The 6,000-nt window shown below is 50.2% G+C and overlaps 1 protein-coding gene across 1 annotated transcript in view; it reads right to left on the bottom strand.

The window, feature by feature from the left end:
• The window catches only part of mettl27 (methyltransferase like 27), a 28,343-nt gene extending 24,154 nt beyond the window's left edge, over positions 1-4,189 (bottom strand). The window contains exon 1 of the mRNA XM_043718672.1: positions 4,096-4,189. The gene's annotated coding sequence lies outside the window, so the exon portion shown is untranslated. The remainder of the gene's footprint in view (positions 1-4,095) is intronic.
• Positions 4,190-6,000: the final 1,811 nt, after the last annotated feature.

Consider the following 6,000-nt stretch of genomic DNA (forward strand, 5'->3'; position numbering starts at 1 on the left):
ATCTCTATGACTCTAAGTGGAATCTGCTTCATTGCAAGTAGACTGCATTCAACTAAAAGCAGAATCGACAATGTTTGATCAGTATAAAAATTGAAAACTTTTAGACATTTTCATCATGCACCTGATGATTTAAGAGATGCTTCAGAGATATGTAATAGAACTGCTTAACAGGATGATTAAAATATCTGCCAATCGTAACATCTTTAGTCAGGCTTCGGAACATTTCAAATATATTGCTTCAGAAATTTGAGCAGACTAGCTCGACAAATTTTGATTCAGCAATCCTACTCCAAGAATATTACGCTTTCACAGTTGCTCATGCTAGGCCATCACAAAAAAAAAGTTTTGAAGCTTGAATAGTCTTCTGAATTGGTTAAAGATTCACTCAAGAACAAATACCATTTGGATATATACTGGGAGAAATAAAATATTCCCCTGCTCTGTAACAGATTGTTTCCCCCACACATCCACTGCTTTACAGAAGTTCTCTTTTGCTTCCACACTCGGCCCTCCCCCATCTCTGTAATAAGCCTTTTCCACTATCCCTTGCTCTGTCATTGGCCTCATTCCACCACACCTATCCCCACTCTGCAATGGGCCCGCTCCCTCTCCTACTCTATAATGGGCCTGTTCATTTCTTCCCCCTCCAGTTATTATCCCCACTGTTCTGTTATGGTCTCTCCTCTCCTATGCTCTGTTATGGGCCACCTTCTTGCCCCACACCTGTTGTGGGCTATCCCTCTCCCAGAGTGAGGTTGTTATGGACATCCTCTTCCCATCCCCCAACCTCACTCTGTAATGGTACTCACACCCTCTGTTATGGGCCCACTATTACCCCACCCCCCACCCACAACATTATGGCCACACCCTCTTATGGCCCACCTTCCTCCCACTCTGTAATGCCCCCCGACACCCCCCCTGTTATTGAAGGCCCCCCCCCTCCACGTTCTGTAATGGGGCCCCTTTCTCCCCACTCCCACTCTATAATGGCCCTGCCCCTGCATGTAATAGTCCCCTTCTTCCTCCTCCTACTCTGTTATGCGGCCCACCCGCTCAGTTATGGGCTTCTCTGCCTCCCTTCCTCCAGCTCTGTAATGAGCCCCCTCTTTCCCACTCCCCCTGCTCTGTCATGGTTTCCCTCTCCCTACCCACTCAGCCGCACTTATGGGACCCCTTCCATTCTGGGCCCACCCTCCTCACCCACTCTGTTATGGTACCCAACTGGCAGTTATGGGTCTACCCTGCTCCCAGGCTGTTACAGGGCCCCTACCCTGTCCCACACTGTTACGAGCCCTCCTCACTCTGTTTTGCCCCTCCCCATGCTGATTCCCCACCTTTGTTATGGGCAACCCCCTGATACTACCTCCCCCCTCCACACCACTCTTTTGTTTCGGCTCTTCCTCTGTTATTCACAGGAGATGACCGGAGGATTGGAAAGAGAAGTTGTTCAGAGTGAGGACCAGTTCAGTCGAAGGAGGGTGTCAGTGGAAGGGTACTGGTTGGTACTCTTCGTAGGATATGTGGAACAGTCCATCTCCCACAGCTACACTGGCACCATCCCCACCCAAAGGAGTAGCCATGGGCACCCGCATGGGCCCCAGCTATGCCTGCCTCTTCGTAGGATATGTGGAACAGTCCATCTTCCGCAGCTACACTGGCAGCACCCCCACCTTTTCCTCCAGTACATCGATGACTGTATCGGCGCTGCCTTGTGCTCCCACGAGGAGGTTGAACAGTTCATCCACTTTACCAACACCTTCCACCCCGACCTTAAATTTACCTGGACCATTTCAGACTCCTCCCTCCCCTTCCTAGACCTCTCCATTTCTATCTCAGACGACCGAATCAACACGGACATTTACTATAAACCAACCGACTCCCACAGCTACCTAGACTACACCTCCACTTCCCACTCTTCCGCCCTTGAGCCTCGCCTCTCCAATTGCCACCAGGACAGAACCCCACTGGTCCTCACCTACCACCCCACCAACCTCCATATACATCGTATCGTCCGTCATCATTTCCGCCACCTCCAAACGGACCCCACCACCAGGGACATATTTCCCTCCCTTCCCCTATCAGTGTTCCGAAAAGACCACTCCCTCCGTGACTCCCTCGTCAGGTCTACACCCCCCCACCAACTCAACCTCCACTCCTGGCACCTTCCCCTGCAACCACAAGAAATGCAAAACTTGCACCCACACCTCCCCCCTTACTGCCCTCCAAGGCCCCAAGGGATCCTTCCATATCCGCCACAAATTCACCTGCACCTCCACACACATCATTTACTGCATCCGCTGCACCCGATGTGGCCTCCTCTATATTGGGGAGACAGGCCGCCTAATTGCGGAACATTTCAGAGAAAACCTCTGGGACACCCAGACCAACCAACCCAACCACCCCAGTGGTTCAACACTTCAACTCCCCCTTCCACTCCACCAAGGACATGCAGGTCCTTGGACTCCTCCATCACTAGGCCATAGCAACACGACGGCTGGAGGAAGAGCGCCTCATCTTCCGCCTAGGAACCCTCCAACCACAGGGGATGAACTCAGATTTCTCCAGTTTTTTCATTTCCCCCCCCCCACCTTGTCTCAGTCCCAACCCTTGAACTCAGCACCACCTTCCTAACCTGCAATCTACTTCCTGACCTCTCCATCCCCCCACCCCCACTCCAGCCTATCACCCTCACCTTAATCTCCTTTTCCAGCAACACATTTTCAGCTGTTATTCACACCCCACTACTGTGTAAAGGGGCCCCTTTCCCCCACCTCCTGCTCTGAAATGCTCCTCCACTCTGTAATGGACCCACTCTTCAACCTCTCCTATTCTGTAAAGGTACCCCCTCTGCTCCCACTCTGTTATGACCAATCCTTTTGTTATGCCATCCCCCATAATGGGGACCCTTATCATCCCCCCATCACCCCTGATCTACAATCTCCTCCCACTCCATAATATACTGCCTCTCCTGCTATGTAATGGGGCGCCTCTTTGCCCCTTCCCCCACCCAGCTCTATTACAGGCCCACCTCATTCCCAGGCTGTTACAAGGCCCCTGCCCCGTGTTCTGCTTTGTTACAGCCATCACACCCCCCACCTCCCACGTTTGTTACCAGCCCTCCCCATTCTGTTAGTGATCCCCACCCTCTCACTGCCACTGTTACAATTTTCCCCACCCTCTCTCTCTCTCTCCTGCTGTTACAGGGAGCCACGCCCCCTGTCCTTTTCTGTAACGGGCCCCCTCTTTACCGCACCTGTAATGGGCGGCTCCCTCTTTAATCCTCCGTCTGTGTTATGGATCTCTCCCCATCCCGCTCTGTTATGGGGTGGGGGTCGTTGCACGCACCCCTACATGGCCCTCCCCTTTGCCCCTCCTCGCCTGCTGTTTATGGGCCGTATTCCCGCCCCCACAACGTTTCGGGGCCCCCTACTTCGCGCGCTCACCCTGTTAAGGCCACGCACGCGCAGCTCCGTTATAGGGTTCCCCCTCCGTACTGCGTGTCTTTCTTGCACGACCGTTGGTCGCGCGCTGCCTGTTGAATTCTGACGATGAGGCGCGAGTCTAACTGGCATTATGTAGTTCCGGCAAAGTCCAACGTGAGCGTCTTTAGTGCTACAGTATTCTATCATTGTGAAAAACCCGACCCCTCACCAAATCATTAACAATACAAAAATTACCAGTTTTCTTTCTGAGCAACGTCAGCTTCAGAATAACGTGCGGATGGCGGCATCTAGACATTATACCGCTGTCAATTCTCCAGATTTTAAAATTGCGCCTAATGTTATAATTTGCCGTGAAATCGCTCTCAACATACAACTATCTGGAAAATGTACTTAAAATGTCAATTTCAAAAAAAACAATCCCCAGTCTCTCAGCACCGTTTTGGAAGCGCATTTTTTCCCCTGAAGAAAGTGTCACTGGGTAGCGTAGACTATGAGTCACAAGCGGAGAGAGGCTCTTGGAATCAAGATTCAGACAAATCTGGAAAACAGATGCACTAAAGGAAAGCATTCGAGAATTAGAACCGTTCCCGACACCAAAATCTTTGGCTGGCTGCCAAAATCAAACAGAATGTTTGAAGCAAACTTTGATTACCTGTGTCGACCAAGTGAAAAAGTTACTCAACATGGATTTATAAGATGTCGCCTGCAAATCTATTGAAGGAAATGGTAATGTCAGTGTATTTGGAAAGTCACGTGACATGGTATAACATATTTAATAAGTTTCTCATTAAGGCGTGCCCAAAAACCTGAAATATATTTCAATGGCTTCTACTTCGAAAGTGAAAGCAACCTGTAGCAGAGGTCAAAAACGAAAAACAGAACTTGTTGGAAAAGCTCAGCAGGTGTTGGACTTTGGCTCAATCTACAAACTTACTTTCTTCTATGTGTGAGCCAAGTCCTGCGTGTTCTTTTAAATGAAGCAATAGGAGAAGATATTCGGTCTCACACTCTTAATTTATTTTACACAGTAAGTGAACAAAGCATTCAGAGCTCTGGGTCTAAACCTCTTTGTCCCTGACAAACTACAAAAGTATGCCAGTTCAAAAAGAAAAAGACCTCGTTTTGTCCCTGCCCCAGTATTTTATACAATAAAAAACGTCATACATACAATAAAAAACGTCATATAAACACTGAGGTAGAATTATCTTCTGATTGGGTGTTAGTCTGACTCCATTCCCCGCCTCCTCGCATTCCTAGATGTCCGACCCCACGTGACCTTCTTTTGCCCGCGAAATGGGGCATCACGCGGCCTCCTCGACCCACTTCCGAGGCGCGAAACGGGACGTCACGTGATCGCCCGCCCTCTTCCGGGGCGCGAAACGGGACATCACGTGACCCGTCCGCACCTTTCCGGGGCGCGAAACGGGACGTCACGTGACCAGTCCGCACTCTTCCGGGTGCGAGACGGGGACGTCACATAGCCACGCCCCGCACTCTTCCGAGTTCAAAATGGGGACGTCACATGGCCACGCCCCCTGCTTGAGTTACAGAGCCACCACAGTTTTAAATACTGCATTCATCCAGAGTCACAGCCAGCCTTCCGTTTTTAAAGTAAGAAATATATTTACACAGGTCTGGCAGCATCTGTGCAGAGAAATCAAAGTGAACGTTTCGGGTCCGGTAACCTTTCCTCAGCACGTGTAAATGGTCACAGAACCCGAAACGTTCACTTTGATTTCTCTGAACAGTTGCTGAGTTTTTCCTAGCAACTTCTGTTCTTATTTCTGATTTACAGCATCTGCAGTCCTTTCGGTTTTTGTACAACAGAGGTCACATGACTATGAAATGGCACAACTGAATTTCTTCAAACGACGCCCTTTTCGTTAAAAATTGCAATCATTTGTAGTTGTAAGTTATTCTACATATGGGGAACAGGTAGGAGTGCTTATCCATTGCCCTTGTTGCAGAACAGTGAACTGAAAATGTGTTGCTGGAAAAGCGCAGCAGGTCAGGCAGCATCCAAGGAGCAGGAGAATCGATGTTTCGGGCATGAGCCCTTCTTCAGGAATGAGGAAGATGTGCCAAGCAGGCTAAGATAAAAGGTAGGGAGGAGGGACTTGGGGGAGGGGCGTTGGAAATGTGATAGATGGAAGGAGGTTAAGGTGAGGGTGATAGGCCGGAGTGGTCAGGAAGAAGATTGCAGGTTAGGAAGGTGTTGCTGAGTTCGAGGGTTGGGACTGAGACAAGGTGGGGGGAGGGGAAATGAAGAAACTGGAGAAATCTGAGTTCATCCCTTGTGGTTGGAGGGTTCCTAGGCGGAAAATGAGGCGCTCTTCCACCAGCCGTCATGTTGCTATGGTCTGGCGACGGAGGAGTCCAAGGACCTGCATGTCCTTGGTGGAGTGGGAGGGGGAGTTAAAGTGTTGAGCCACTGGGTGGTTGGTCCGGGTGTCCCAGAGGTGTTCTCCGAAACGTTCCGCAAGTAGGTGGCCTTCAACCCCCCCTCCCACTCCACCAAGGACATGCAGGTCCTTGGACTCCTCCATCGCCAGACCAT

The sequence above is a fragment of the Chiloscyllium plagiosum genome, chromosome 28, assembly GCF_004010195.1.
Source record: "Chiloscyllium plagiosum isolate BGI_BamShark_2017 chromosome 28, ASM401019v2, whole genome shotgun sequence".
Taxonomy (NCBI): domain Eukaryota; kingdom Metazoa; phylum Chordata; class Chondrichthyes; order Orectolobiformes; family Hemiscylliidae; genus Chiloscyllium; species Chiloscyllium plagiosum.